Source organism: Neolamprologus brichardi, chromosome 20 (assembly GCF_056152115.1).
Source record: "Neolamprologus brichardi isolate AB-2024 chromosome 20, ASM5615211v1, whole genome shotgun sequence".
NCBI lineage: Eukaryota > Metazoa > Chordata > Actinopteri > Cichliformes > Cichlidae > Neolamprologus > Neolamprologus brichardi.
In genome coordinates, this window is record NC_142123.1 from 33,322,667 (window position 1) to 33,338,545 (window position 15,879).

Sequence of the window (15,879 nt, forward strand, 5' to 3'; positions counted from 1 at the left end):
ATTAGCATAACTGGTCTTTGTAAATAAAGCTTTAGTCGAGCCAGTGTTGTTAAAACGAGGGTTTTAAGGCCATTGCAGAGTTAATAGTCTGTTTCTGATGTTGATTACAGGACTACACATGATCACGTACATGCACTCGCCGGTCTGAAGATTCAGTTTTGCACTGAAGATGCTTTGGTTCACTGCTCGGGAGCGAAAGCCTTTATAGTGCTGTAATTTCAAACTGCTGAAAATACAGCAGCTGTTTTGAATCCCAATACTTTCTTTTCATTTGATATTCATGGAGTCGAGCCTGAAAATAAAGCCGCTGCTCTCGATTCCAGATAGTTTGTTTTATTTGATATTCAGAGCCTTTTCATGAAGCCGCTGAAATATTATATCCTCACCTCTGAGGAACATCAGTAAACACACAGGCGGAAGCAGCAGAGAGCAGAGTCACTACATTATTTAAAACAGACGGTAAAGTTTTTAGACTTTACAGAGAAATTTTCATTTCCTGAGAAATTAACAAGAGAAGAACCACGTTTTATCCTCAGAAGACACAATAGAGCCGTACTGTGGCTTTTCAGTACATTTTTTTGTTTATTTCAGATGTAAATAGTCTTTATTTACCAGCTCTCTTCTGATTGGCTGCCCCTCACAAACATGGCATTTGAACTGCAGGTGGGAGGGGCTTCAGTGAGCTGCTAACTGTCTGCTTGGCCACACATATGCTCACTGCGTTTGTGGCCAGCCCGTTCTCACTCCCGAGGCGTAACATGCCGACGTTTTGTCACGTCCCGCTGCGTTCCTGTAGAACGCAAAAGGAGACCTTCGGCGTTCTTATGGTACGCAGCGGGTTATGGCTGAAATCCAGTGCAATGACGCTCCCGCGGTAATAGACGTTCCAGCCCTAAACCTAACCTTATCCCTAGCCCTAACCATAACCTTATTCGTGACCTTAACCAGGACTTTAATGACGTTAAATAGCGTGTTTCTAAGCGATTTGAAGAAAAAGAGCGAACATGTGTAGATTGAGTCCAGACGGTTCTCATATTTCCTCATTTTTCCGAGGTCGTCATTTAGGAACGTGGTGGGTAGCCGAAAATGTAATATGTTGACGATTTGTCACCTAGCGTAAAATGTTACGCTTTGGGAGTGAGAACGTGTTGTTGAGGCTTTTGGTGGTAGAGATCACCCAAGACGTCTGTCCTTTTGTAGGTGAGTGAAACCCAGTATTTATTCATCTGGACACTAAATAGCAGGTACTGGTCTGTGCACTGCGCCTGTGCAATTATTAATGGAGCTAGCATTAGCTGATAACTTAGCATTTTAAGCTCTTGTCCAAATTTTCCCACTTCTGCCTCCAAAACCAGTCTGGACTGTTGCCAAAATGCTAACTTCACTAACTGAGGCTTCAAAATGCAGATCTGAACACCAGTGACTGAGCCATGGTGTCTACATACAGCCTATATGTGTGCCTAAAATAACCATATATCAGGCCAGTATCTGGTCCCCACCTGATCCTGGATCTGCCGGAGGTTTCTTTCTGGGTGCTATATAAATAAAATCAAACTGAAAACCGAATATGGCATCATAAAGAGTAGTGTTTAAAGTGTTGGGAGCTGTTGGCTCACAGGAATAACTTGTAGAGATGCTGCCTAGCCAAAGCCAACACGACAGCTTTGCATGGGAGACATCTTTAGACATCCAGACATCTGAAGACCGAAGACGCCCGAGGGTTAAAAGTGTGTAGACTTTATCTTTCTATATAAAGATGCTTCCATGCACAAAGCCCGCACCATACAGAGATGATTTTCCAAGTGCTGTGAGGATGAACTTGACTGGTCCGCATGGAGCCCTAAATCCCCCCCATCCAACCCTTTTGGGATGAACCCAAGCACCGGCTGCGAGCCAGATCTTATCACCCAACATCAGTGCTGGACCTCAGTAACGCTCTAGTGTCTGAATGGGAGCTAATCCCTGCAGCAGGTTCAACATCTGCTGGAGAGACTGAATCCAGACAAGGAAGGCTGTTAGAGCTGCATATTAATGATCGTGGAGTCACAGTCACGCTCCGCTCTCAGACAGCGCCGAAATACCGGAGCGACTGCACGCTTTCGGCAGAGCAATGAATGAAACTATATTATCGGGCTATAATATGCGCTACACGTGCAGTCACGCTCTCCTGAACTGTGAACAAGCGCTCCAAAGCCCCACGGATCATAAATTCTCTCGTCTGTCATCCCGATGTGTCCTCTCTGGCTGTGGCTTCTCGGTCACATCTATCTGCTCATTAATATTCATGCGCCGTGGGCGGGCCTCGCAGCCGAGGCAGCTGGCCACCAAGTGACTCAATATAAAATGTGGTGAATGTCAATAAAGAGATACTGCAGCCATAATATGGCTCCAACTGCTCATTCATATTCATTAGCATCTCTACATGCAGAGAGACCAGCAGGGGAGACTTAATATCTCCCTGCGCGGAGGTGAAAGGTCACATTTTCCAGGTGAAAGGTCAGCTCAGTGCTTCTCGACAAAACTCTAAAAAGTATCAGACGAGAAAATGAAAAGTGCTGCGGTTGCTGTGGTGACACGTTAGCCTCTTAGCCTTTATTACAGAGCCGGCTGCGGTTATTGACATACACTATGCTGGTCGCAGACAGAAATATCAGTGCATTTGCCATTTTCATTTGGCTGTAATTGATGCGCCGGCTAATATTTCTCGACTTTTACTAATAAACATGTCAGGAGGCATTTAGCGTGAGGGATTTATTTCTGGACACAACCTTAAATTCTCTCCGGCAGCATCGCCACTGAGCTTCTCAGACCACGTTTAACCTTCTGCTTTATTTAAAGTCCATCAACAACACCACCTCGCTGTATCGCACTGCACCACTGAAACAGTTCTTGTCAAATAGCAGCAGGAATTTATATTAAGGGCCGGTAACAAATCAGCACAGGTTCCATGTTTATTTTAACACAGGTTCCAGTTTTGTTTGATGCTGCTGCGTGGCCGCAAACCTGAACTTTCAAGAGTTCAAAGTGCTCTAAACACCAACAACCTGAGTATATACTTAAAAATACACCGTTCTTTCAATTTCACTATTTCACTCAGTGCAACCAGCTTGGATGCTCGAGCAAAGCTGGTCCTCGCCACAGTGATGCCACCCGTTTGTCCCACTGTGAAGCTAATGGCGAGCATTTCCAGCGTCATCATGCACGATGAACGAGGGATGGATCTGACTGAGAAAAGGACGGACTGCACACACGGGGATCACACGTCCTCTTTTTTCAGCCCTTTTCACTATACTGGGAATAGCCAGAGGCTCAGTAAAGTGTTCACAGGCTCACAGATAAAGCAGCAGGGATGTGACCCCTTTCTGGCCACTGCAGGTTTAATTCACTTACAGTGTTACATTTTTGGACAACAGCACATTTTATTTTATTTTGTGTAGCATTGCCTCCGTGCACCACCTCAGTGGACTTTAAATCAAACAATCTACAGCTTTAATTCATGCGTTTGTAACAAAAGTACTGCACGCGATGAAAGGTGTCAAATCTGTGCCAAATCAAACACTGTGGCTTCCCCTCGGGAAGTAAGAGAGCAGCCAAAAGTTCTTTTAAAAGTAATTAGACAACTGACTGACAGGCAGCAGGTGAGGCCTGTTCCCTCATTACTTTGTGGGAAAGCAGATAAAAGGTGATCCTAACTGCTGAACTTGTATTTCCCAGCGTTTCACTGAATATATGAGGAACAAGCAGAAGTATAAAAGGAAATAAACCGGTCAGAGTTACAGAAACATTCAGGAGACGCTTTTTATAGGCAAAAAATAAATAACAGTCAGTTTTTGCTTCATTGTGGGTCCTAGCATAGAACGGAGCAAGTCAACGACACGCTGAAGATTTAGACTAAAAAACATCATTTGTCTTTTACCTGAGAGCTTTATCAGAAGTAAACCTTCGTGTGTGTTTAATTTTTAATTTTGTTGGTTTTGCGTCTCCTTTTACCTGCAAAGCACATCATGTTTCCATGGAATAACTGTGCACTATAAATGAAGCTGCCCTTTCTTTCCTTCCACAACCTAATGAGCTTGTTCTAACAAGCAGCAGCAGATTAGACAAACACAGCATATTGAACTAAACAGTGGACAATTAGGTGAAACCTTCATTCAGGGTGTCAGCGAGAGGGGAAGGCTGGCGTCGATGGATTCCTCCTACAAGAGACGGAAATCTTTAAAAGCACACACTTCCTCTTTTCAGAGGATGAACCAACAAGTTCTGCATTCGTTTCTGCAAACAGATTTATAACTAAAGAAGCTGTCTGTTTACAATCCACCAGGTACAGTTAGAGAGGAGAAATGTAACAAGATATAACAAAAGCCTACAAAAGTTTCATTTCACACAAATCTGTAGACGTTCCTGAACTTATTTCTGCCCCCCTGAGGATGAACCCGGACTCCGTGGCCTTTTCATCTCCAGGACCGTGCGGTAAATGTCTCTGCTTAAAGTTTTGCCTTGAAGCTGTGTAAATAAACGGAAAGCTAAAGTTATTAAAGTACAATCTCACCACTTTTCTTGACTGAAAAATCAAACATGCTGCACTGAATGGAGGCCATCCATCCATCCATTCACTTCCGCTTATCCTTTTCAGGGTTGTGGGGGGCCCTGGAGCCTATTGCTGAAAGGTACACCCTGGACAGGTCGCCAGTCTGTCGCAGGGCTAACACACAGAGACAGACAACCAGTCGCACTCACATTCACACCTATGGGCAATTCAGATTGTCCAATTAACCTATCCCAACAAACTGCATGTCTTTGGACTGTGGGAGGAAGCCGGAGTACCCCGGGAGAACCCACGCAAACACGGGGAGAACATGCAAACTCCACACAGAAAGACCCCGGCCTGATGGTGGAATTGAACTCAGGACCTTCTTGCTGTGCGGCAACAGTGCTAACCACCGTGTTGCCCTGAATGGAGGCGTGTGACAAAAACATTTAGACGTCCTTTCTTGGTTAAAAACTTGACTTTTCACCACCACCTCCGATTGTATCATCAGCTAGGGCCACTTGAACCCTCACTTGAGGTGAACAAGGTAAAGTTGAGGGCTATTTTAATGTACAGCGCCCTCTGTTGGTAAATAGCAGGAAAACGTGCCCAATCCGTTCCTTTGACTGACCCCGTCAAACGCCACCCTTACATTTTTGGATGCTGCAGGCCGGACTGAGACGGTGCAGGTTTGTCTTTTAGTTGGACTTCAGAGTTAAATGGTGGTAAATGTGAAATGGCCACACTCAGCTTTGAAGCGAAATACAGAAGCCAACTAATGGAAATCCAGTGTGACTGCTATAATAAGTAACAGCTACGGTTACAATAAGCAGCAACGATGGAAAAAGTCCAGCTCTGTTTGCACTGGATTCTTTTCCTTCTTCTCTGTTGATAAAATGAGACGACAGCTTTGGCTGCTTCCAGTCTCTGCACTGGACGCACACGGATGAAACTAATACGCATCAGATGGCCGAGGACACCCGAAAAAATGCGTCTCTGTTCTGTTTTCTGTACAATAAACCTCGAGTGCAGGGTTCACAGTGATATCATATTACCAAATGTTTTGGAGAAGTAGAAATAGGAAACTTCTGTTTGTTCTCTCTGTCCAGCACTGAAGCCAAACTTTGACTGGGGACAAACAGGATGTTCAGTCCTCTGGAGTTTAACTGTATATTTGTCTTACTGTCAACAAATCCTATGAACACACCAAAGTTTGTGCGTCCCCCAAACCTTCTGACCTCGTATTGATGGCCCTCAACTCCAAATCCGCTGGTTCCTGCCAAAAAGGCAACTCTTTAGAGCAACAAACATAATGTTTCATTTATATCACTGACCCGGCGACGTGTTACTAGACATGGGAATCATTTATCGAACTGACAGATGGACGTTGTTCATTTGTCGGGACGATTTTCAGCCGTGGATAAAGACACAGATAAATGAAAGAAATCAAGCAATGCTCCAACACATGCAGGCACCCAAGTCAAAGCCACGGTCAGCTGCGAGATAAGGAGTGTAACAGCCTGCTGGCACAGTAATGGTAAACGGTTTACTGCCCATCACAGCAGTGAAGTACCGCAGAGTTACTCAGGTGCTGTATGCTAATGAGCCAGTTGGTAGATTTGAAACGGCTGCAAACAGCTCCACCGAATTTAATTCAGTTTTATTTCCACAGCGACAATTCACAATAATAGTTGCCTCAATAACTGCTTCTGTGTTGCAGGTAAAGAAGAAAAGAAAAGAAAGTAAACCCCAAGAATTCGTCGATACCCTACGAGCAGCACTTGGTAACAGCAGGAAGAAAGACTTCCCTTTTAACAGGAAGAGACCTCTCAGCTGTACGTCCAAATTTAACCATCACGTGAACTTGAGCTGAAGCGTCAAAAGTAGCCATTACCACTATAATGCCTTTATTTTGCTACAAAATACAGAAATATCAGTAAAAGTATCAATAAGAGTATCCACTGACAACTCTGTTCACTTCACCCTATTTCAGGGGTGTCAAACTCAAACACACAGTGGGCCAAAATTCAAAACTGGAACAAAGTCGCGGGCTAACATTAATATTTATTGAAAAAAAAACTTCCTTCAGATATAAGAATGAATCTTTTCTTATGGACTCAAACAAGTTTTGCTGAAAAACTGAATATGGAACAAGCAAAGCTTAATACTAAACAATATATATATTAGCTGGATAATACCAGTAGGCCAGCTCTGATAGTAATTTGGTATGGCTTCATGGGCCAAATGTAATTAGGCCAGAGTTTGACACCTATGCCCTATTTGATCTAAGAAATATTAAGACTCACAAATTCAAAACATCTCAATAATTTTATTTGTTTGCAGGAAACATTTTGTGTTTGTTGGTCAAGAAAGAAAAATCCAGAGCATCACCAGATTTCACCTTAAACCTTTATCTCTGTAACAACCACACGTAAGACTTCTAGACGTACGTCTGATGTCTTTTCACAGAAGAACTCTGAATTTGATTCGTCTGTCAGAAACTTTTCTTTCTACAAAATTCACATTTTTCGCTGACTGATAATCCTCAGCTTCTTTCCAGCTTCTCTATTGTGGGGGTGTTGGATTTCCTTGTGTCTAATATATTTGTTGTGTTAGTCATATATTTAAACGATGTATATCTGTAAGTGACTGAACAGGAAATGGAGAAGAAACAAAGTATTTAACGACAGACTGACATTTTTGGTTTGCTCAGATTTGCTGACATTCGTTCTTTCTCTGCTCTTTTCTATCGATAAAGCTTTCCAAAACAGAGGCACGAAACCATTTACAAGCAGAAGCACTTACTGCAACGAGGCGAAGAACATGAAGCCGAACGTGAAGAGATCACACAGAGAGAAACACGACGAACAGACGGAAGTCGGAGGAGAAGACGGCAGAAATTCTCCTGAAACTCCGCAGAATAAGCCGAACGCACAGCTCCACTTCTGCTTTCTGTTCCTTTTTGCTTTCACTTCTTCTTTCGCTTCCTCTCAGATGATGTTTTACTCTCAAACCTCTCACTACACTTCTCTCTTTCCCCCTCTGCTTTCCTTTGTCTTTTCCTTCACATCGCTCTTTACTTCTGCTCTCGTTCCTACCTCGTCCTCATGGGCCGCGCTGCCTTGCTCGTAGGCTCCGGCGCCAAACCGACAACCTCCCCAGCCTCCTCTCAGCCTAGGTCCTGTTGGCTGTTGTCGAGGTGGCAGACATGACAATAATCCCCGTGGCAACAGCTCTCTCCCCTCGGCGACCGCACGCTCTCACTGTTGTAACAACAGCTGAGCTGCTGCTGCTCCTCAACCTCCTCCGTCCTCTTCCCCTCCTCCCTCGCTCGCTCCAGCTCGTTCCCTCTTTATCACGTTCTCTCTCTCTGTGTTGATCTTTTTATACCTCCTGTTCTGTATCTCCCTGCTCTCCTCTGGCTCTCTCTCCATCACTCCCTCCCCTCCTCGTTCTCTGGCTCTCGCTCTCTATTGTCTCTCTATCGCTTCATCACTTTCTCATATCTTTCTGCCCATTCCTCCGATGTCCTCCTCCTAGTTACAGTTTTACAGTCATTTCACCGATATGTGAATTAGTCGTTAATTTGCTGTCTGGATTATTTTGAATTGCAGTTGTTGAACAGAGAAGAAGAAGAAACCAGGGTCAGGAGCGATTCTGGTTCTTCAGATTAATTTGAAGCAACAAACTTTCTGTAGATATATATATTAAAAAAAAAAAAAAAAACACGTTGCTGAATCACATGAAAATTGAACACATTAGAAAAAAAGTGTATTGGTGTGTTTGAGCACATCCACAACCTTTGATGGGACGTTTTCAAAGTGCTTGCTCCTCCACAGATTCCTGACTTTTGATGGACCGACCATTTCTGTGACTGTCTCAAATTTGTGACCTAGCATTTACTACAATATCAAGCTAAGCTAATCTGCATTTTCTTCAGGATAGCGCGATGTTGTGCGCGCCCATCCACCACCCCGACCTCCACAGCCTTAAAGGGCCGGTGCTTTGGGCAGGAACTTTCAGCACGATCTGATATCGTCGTGTTGGTGTTGTTCCCAGATCATCATACTAAAGGTTGTTCCAGGATCAACATTGCAAGTGACCAATCAGAATGTTGTGATGTCATACTTTTGCGACTTCGGGAAAAACCGGCGTAAAACAAAAAACTGTACTTAAGCTGCGAGAAACCGCCTTTGACCCTAACCCTAACCCTTTAATAAACGCTAAGCAGAATTGATATTGTCCTTGCAACATTGGAATTTCATAAATGCACAAATGGGTTGGTGCGCAAAAGAATAACGTCACAATAATGTGATTGGTCACTTGCAATGTTGAACCTGGAACAACATTTTCATGATGATCTGGGAACAACACCAACACGACGATATCAGATCATCTGGAACTTTCATGCCGTGAGCAGCTGCACAGGAACCAGCCGGTCTTTGTCTTTTCTCATTCATCACACTGTTATTTATGGAACTTTCTCATGTGAAAAACAGTACAAACGTCTCCCTGTAAATTTGAGCTACTCTCTCCAACTGGACTCCAACTGGGCTCCCACAGTCTTGTGGAGTGTAACACCCACGCTATACCCCTGACAGAAGAATAAAGTGGTCCTCACTTGACACCTCTCAGCAATAATAATCAGACTACATTTTACAGTTTTAGTTTTATAAGGATGTAAAATGACTGCCTCGTTTATTAACACAGTGTAGAGTTTGCTCAGTGTCAAATACTGAATTCGTCTTCTTATGTTGAACCTGTTTAGTCTGAAAAACAAATCCCATTTTTCATTTTGGTACAAATACGTTTCATGAATCACCTTAAACGAATGAAAGACGGGGTTAACTAAGGACAGCGCTGACAGTAAGTTATTCTGGTGGAGCGTCTCATTCAAAAGAACCATAAATAGTAACATCAAAGATGGAGAAATCCACAAACGGCACAACAAAAGCTCTTATTACACAACCTCCATGAATCTGTGGAAGCACCGTTGACTGGATATGAAAGGTGGAAGTAGTGTGATGTCACCCATTGGTTTTGAACGCTGCAATTTGAAGCCTCAACGTTAGCATTTTGGACACCGCCATGTTGTTGTTTTGTAGCCAGGAGTGACCATATCTGGATGAGAGGGTGGAGTGCTAAATTATAAGCTAGCGGTAGCCAGCTTTGTTAGCAAGCTTGGTGCAACACATAGTCACGTTTGTCTTCAGTGTATCGAAGTAATTTTAAACTTGTTGAAATCCTAAGAAGCATGTTACTCATCAAAGGATCCAACAGAAATGTTTCAAAAGGTAAAACAAGCACAAACAGGACCGTTCGGGTCAGAGACCTCGAAGACACTGATTGGCTGCAGCTCCCTGCAGAGCAGCACCTGCCAATCAAGAGGCGGTTTGTGTCGCCTGTGCAGCGGCTTCATTTTCAGCCCTGAAGGTTGCCACCTGGGAATCACACACTGCAGCTTCTGACCTTTGGACACTCCTACTGCTTGTTCAAAAGCTGATTAAGGTGCTTCCATTATTAATAACCAGCTAGAGAAGAAAAGCCTTTTCAACACCGAGCATTACATTCGATAACTAGCAGAGACAAATTCTAGTAAATGTACGCAGCGATGATGTGGATAAACGCTACAATCTGATTTGTCTTGAATTGTCCTGAACACATTCGTGCTCTGCAGAGAACGGTTAGACTGTAATGATCTTTAAATTGTTCATGCACACTCAGGTAGGGCTGTGCGATATGACCAAAATCTCATCTCCCGATATAAGACATCTAACGTCCGATAACGATATAAATCACAAAAATGTAACATTTTCTGTAAATTCTGTGAATCTCGGGCAGCTCGACTTGCGTAAAGTGTTTCCAGCTGTGCGTCGTGTAGCTGGAGTCGAGTGTTTTAACTGATGCATGAAACGATACATTTTTAGACATAAGTTGTAACAGCCGCCGTTTTCTTTGTGAGTATTTATTACACGGCGTGCTGCGGGGAAAAGCCTGTTCTAACGTTTGAGTCTAAGGTTCATTTTTTAGCACCTGGCGGCTCTTTTTTACTTCTCATACGTAAATAATCTGCTCTTTCACGTGGTTCAGTTTATTTTGAAAAGTCTCAACAGGATCTTGAGCTTTATTGTGAAAGGTTTATGTGGAACATAAACAAGCGGACACGCGGTGGTTTTACTGTCATTGTTGCTAACGACAACACATACAAACAGCCGCTTGTCCGTCTGTAGTGTGGTTATATTAAATATAAGAGAAAGAGAGAACTTTAAGAAATTAATATAACCACTACAGTTGACCATCAGAACGATGAAAAAATATTGCCGTAAACAGTTTATTTTGCGACACCACGAAACAAACGATAGCGTAAAATGAAACGGTAGACGTTTTTATATCGTCATCCGATATATATCGTTATATCGAACAGCCCTACACTCAGGACAAACATCTTTATCTCACCACTCATAGACCTTTACGTTACTTCACCTTCACATGTGACTGCAATACCTCCTGTAGCCTCAAGGAGTCACTACAGATGTCACTGTCCTGATGTCTTCAGTGTCTCTACCACCATCAGAACTTACAAAACCACTTCAATAAGCTTAGGAAAAACCTCTGAGAAGACGAGACTGAAGATTTTACAGCAAGTGCCCCTCAATGACTTCTGCTAACATCCAAGAAAGCTGGATGGCCCAACAAACCCCAAACCTAACACTGGATTTATTATCATCACTTTGGTTGTCCTTACAGATTCACCGGGCCTGTTGCTGCACCAGCTACCAGCCACAATAAACCAAAAAACCAGCTCAGGCATCAGTGTGAACTGGTCAGTGCATTCACTTTACATTGTTACTGTTACATTACCAAGAGTCAGCTGCAGTGAACCAGGTCCCAGAAGAAGCGCTAACACAGCAATCCAACGGCAAAGGCTCAACGGATGTTTTCCTTTTTGTAGTTTGTGATTTAAGCGAAAAGCTTGCAAGCTGCAAGTCCCTTCTTATTTTAAAATTGCTGTTATACACCCCCTGTTAAAAAAGCCTATGCTGGACCCATCTCTCACTAGCAATTACAGACCAATCTCAAAAATACTGTTAATTGCTAAGATACTAGAGAAGGTTGTGGCTAAGCAGCTTACAGCAGTTTTAGACAAACATAATATCTTTGACAAATTCCAGTCTGGCTTTCGTAGAGCTCATTCTACTGAAACAGCCCTTCTTAGAGTTTCCAATGACATTCTTATGCAAAACGATGCAGGAAAGTGTTCTGTACTCCTAATGTTGGACCTCACGTCAGCCTTTGACACCGCTGACCATTATATTTTGCTTGAAAGGCTGAAATACTGGGTTGGTGTATCTGGGTCTGCCTTAGAGTGGTTCTCCTCGTATCTCTATGAACGATACTTTTCTGTGGCAGTCTCTAAGTACAGGTCATCTTCCACGTCCCTGTCCTATGGTGTGCCACAAGGTTCTGTGCTGGGGCCCTTATTGTTTTTAATATATCTACTTCCTCTCCAGCATATTTTGAGCCCCTTTGAGGACATTTGCTACCACTGCTACGCAGACGACATCCAGCTATATATATCTTTTAAACCTGAAGATGTTTCTAAGCTGCAGATTCTAAATGTGTGCTTAGAAACCATCAAAGGTTGGATGGCTGACAACTTCCTCCAACTTAATGAAGAAAGGACTGAAGTCCTTGTATGTGCTCCAGACAGACATGTACCTAACATAATGAATGCTCTTGGTCCTCTTTCAACATGTGTGAAATCGTCTATCAGGAACCTAGGGGTAACCTTTGATTCTGCTCTTACCCTGGATGTCCACGTCAAATCTCTGGTTCGGTCATGCTTCTATCATTTAAGAAACATTTCTAAATTGAGCCCCATAGTATCTCATACTGAACTGGAGATTGTTATTCATGCATTCATTTCATCACGATTGGACTACTGTAATTCACTGTTTACATGTCTAAACAAAAACTCCCTTGAGCGTCTGCAGATTGTCCAAAATGCTGCAGCAAGGCTTCTGACAAAAACATCGAAGTACTCTCATGTAACACCGTTGCTTATACAGCTGCACTGGCTCCCCGTTGAATTCAGAGTCCATTTTAAGATTCTGGTTCTGACATTTAAGGCTCTTCAAGAACAAGCACCAGCGTACATCATTGAACTTTTACAGCCCTATGTCCCTAGTAGGTCCCTGAGGTCTTGTGATCAGGGCCTACTTGTTATTCAGTATACAAGACTGAAAACCAAGGGTGATAGAGCTTTTGACACTGTGGCCGCCAGACTGTGGAACTCTCTTCCTCAGAACTTAAGATCTGCAGACTCAGTGATTACTTTTAAAAAACAGCTAAAAACACATCTTTTTAAAATTGCATTTTGTTAACTTTTGACTGTTTTTGTTTTTTTACCTTGTAAAGCACTTTGTGATCTTTTATCTAGAAATGTGCTATATAAATAAAATTTTACTTACTTACTTACATTAAAGTGACACCTTTAGTGAAGCTCACTCTCCTGTGATGTTCAGTTTAGCACTTGATGGGAAGCTTTTATTGCACTTATGGTAACACATCTGCTGTGCTCCCAGTGTGGGGAGGTGCAGAGCAGGTACGGACTTTTCCCACTCGATCCTATCAGATACTCAATAATCATTTATTCTTCAAAGATGACTCTCAAATGACTGTTTCAGCCAATGTGGCATTTTGTCCATTGTTCATACATGGAGTCGGCCATTTACACACATTTGCACAACACGTCCTCTCGCATCTCATCCATCTTCCACACCACAGACTCCGCCCACTGCCTCATTTACACCTCCACTCATCTCTTTAATGCTCCTTCCATCTGTACACCTCCCTGTACACCAGCTCTCTGTGCCTTTATCCTCCATCTCATTTGCACACATCAGTCATACATACAGTTATAGACTTCATAGAGTGCACTCCATATCACGGGTGAAGGCATACTAATGAAATTAACTTTGAGAAAAAGGAGGACTGCGCCATCCTCCTGAAAGCTGAAAGCCTTTAACTATAACACAGTAACAATAATGAAGAGAATAGGATGAAAATCTGATTTCTCATCAGAAAAGTCAAAGACGATAAGGTCAGAGAAAAGAATGAAAAGAGAAAACGACGAATGAAAAGGCATTTCTCTGAGAGCACACCCAACCAGCCAATTTTATAAATGCTGACGATGCTGATGATCAGCTGATTTCCATTTGGTTTGAATATTTGCCACCATCAGAGCAAAAACTTCGCCCTCGACAGATGAAAAACAAAGATACAAATGTCCTTTAAATGCACTGAGGTCACTCGAGCTCCTCAAGAGAGAATCCTGGGATTTTGCTTTCATATAAGTTTACGCTAAAGAAAACCGTCAGCGACAGAAAGCCTTCAGCACTAAAATCATCAGAGCTCCTTCAGGTTTATGTGGTCGCGCAGTGTTTATAAAAGCCAAGAAAGAAAGTTTATTATCTGTTGGTCGTTTAGCTGAAATATTACCTGAAAAAATAACAAATTGATCCTCGATATAATAACGGTGTTGTTGGTGTTTCTGAACGCTAACAATAAAAATGCTTTTTATCGTTATCATTAAAAAAATGTATCAGCATAAAAATAAATAAACTGAAGTGCCACACAGACGTATCCAGGCTAATGGAAACCCCGGGCTGGTGGGTGAACCTGAAACTCACGGCAGCACTTTCCCTTCATCCTCCCAACACTGGTTGGATTCTCTCTCTGTACCAAGGTATCAACACCAAAACATGCTATGCACATAATGATGAGACCTGACTGCAGTATACGTTCAACAGCATGACCAAAACTATGCAATAAACCTGCAATCTTGTTGAAATGGTTGAAGACTGGCAGCAGGTCTGCAACCAGTCGCAGTCAGCTGCCGACTTCAAAGTGATAAAACAGCAATAAGACAACAAGCCTGCTGGCAGTTTGATTGAATGGGGTGAAGCTGCCTTTACATGCAATCTGTTTGGGACGAATATAGTAGGAATCAGTCAATCAATATACAAGTAACAAGTGTTAATACACATAAAAACAAATGAATATGAAAAAGAAACAGGAGGAAGCAGATGCTCATCAGTTTTGTTTCTCTCTCTCACATCGACTACATTTTGAGTCCAGACAGAAATTCATCGACGCTGCACAGAAACACAGAAAGTCGTCTACAGGTAGTGAAGGACTTACAGGAGGAGAATTTAGCTGAATGCATGTAGGTGCTCGGCAATCGTGTTATATGTTGGAATACAACAAGATTACAATCAGTTGGTAATCAGCTGGATCAAGTTCCCATTTGCGATATTCATGGCTGTGCTGATCGGTTTCTGGTTTTTACAAACCGTGGTCAACGAGTCGGAGAAGGACCAGGTCAGTCTGAGCTGCATGTGACAGGTTGTCTCCAAACAGGCAATCTGTGCAATCTGTTTGGAATCAGTTGGCAGTTCTCACCTCAACTCTTGAATGTGAAAAAAATGAAATCACCTGTGAACCGCTGGTTTTATCTAGAGGAATCTCTCTAATATCTAGAGTCACTTTGAAGACAACAACTGACCGTTAAAGGTCACAGACGTCCCCGACTGAAGGAACCATTTCAAAGGTTTATTTCACACAGCTGCAATAATCCATCCAGTTTTCTCTGCAGTGACTGTTGCATCACTGAAAAGTTGTAATACCATTATTTCTATTTGATTAAATCAACTCATTTCCAATCAACATCAGGGCCACTTAAATCAAACCCAGTATTTAATCTGCAGTAGTTTATATTTATATATACTCAATAATTAACTTTTATTATGGATGGTGTTGTTCTTCCTCTCAGTGTACGTGGAAAGTCTAAAGGCAGACAAAGCAGCAGTGAGACCTCCCATAGCAGCAATCAGGCATCAGTAGCAAAGGACAGGACATAGGTGGGTTGCAAAGTGGACTGCAGGTTAATGCAGGCGGAAGCAGCTTGGATTTGAGATTTGCTATTAGGATGTGCATTAAGGAAACAGCTGACGGTCGGTCCCAGTTTGCCGGTACTGCTGTCTGAAGGCAATGTTTCATCTTCACTGAGTTTCCTGTAAAACATATTTTCAGCTGCAAATGAAACTTTAGACTTTGTTATGTCAGGAAGTGAAAAGAATCATTTTATCTGAATAATCTTGTTTTCATATTTGTAGGAAATCCAAATTGTGAGTTGAAGTGGAGCGCCGAGGCCAGAGTGGACGGAGCGGTCGCGAGGCAGGAATGAAGAGAGTGGAAAAGCTGAAGAGACGAGCGCGAGATGAGTTATCAGAATAATGAACTCTTCTTATCTCGCAGCGCTCCTGAATGACGAGCAGCGTCGCGGACGG

At 42.7% G+C, this 15,879-nt stretch overlaps 1 protein-coding gene across 6 annotated transcripts in view; it reads right to left on the reverse strand.

Moving 5' to 3' along the window:
- Positions 1 to 15,879, reverse strand: part of LOC102798096 (extracellular sulfatase Sulf-2-like) — a 119,754-nt gene that overhangs the window by 48,424 nt on the left and 55,451 nt on the right. The window contains exon 1 of one of the 6 annotated variants that reach the window (XM_087834393.1): positions 7,627 to 7,867. The exons of 4 other annotated variants lie outside the window; for them this stretch is intronic. The gene's annotated coding sequence lies outside the window, so the exon portion shown is untranslated. One more of the 6 variants, XM_087834392.1, reaches the window with a different exon arrangement.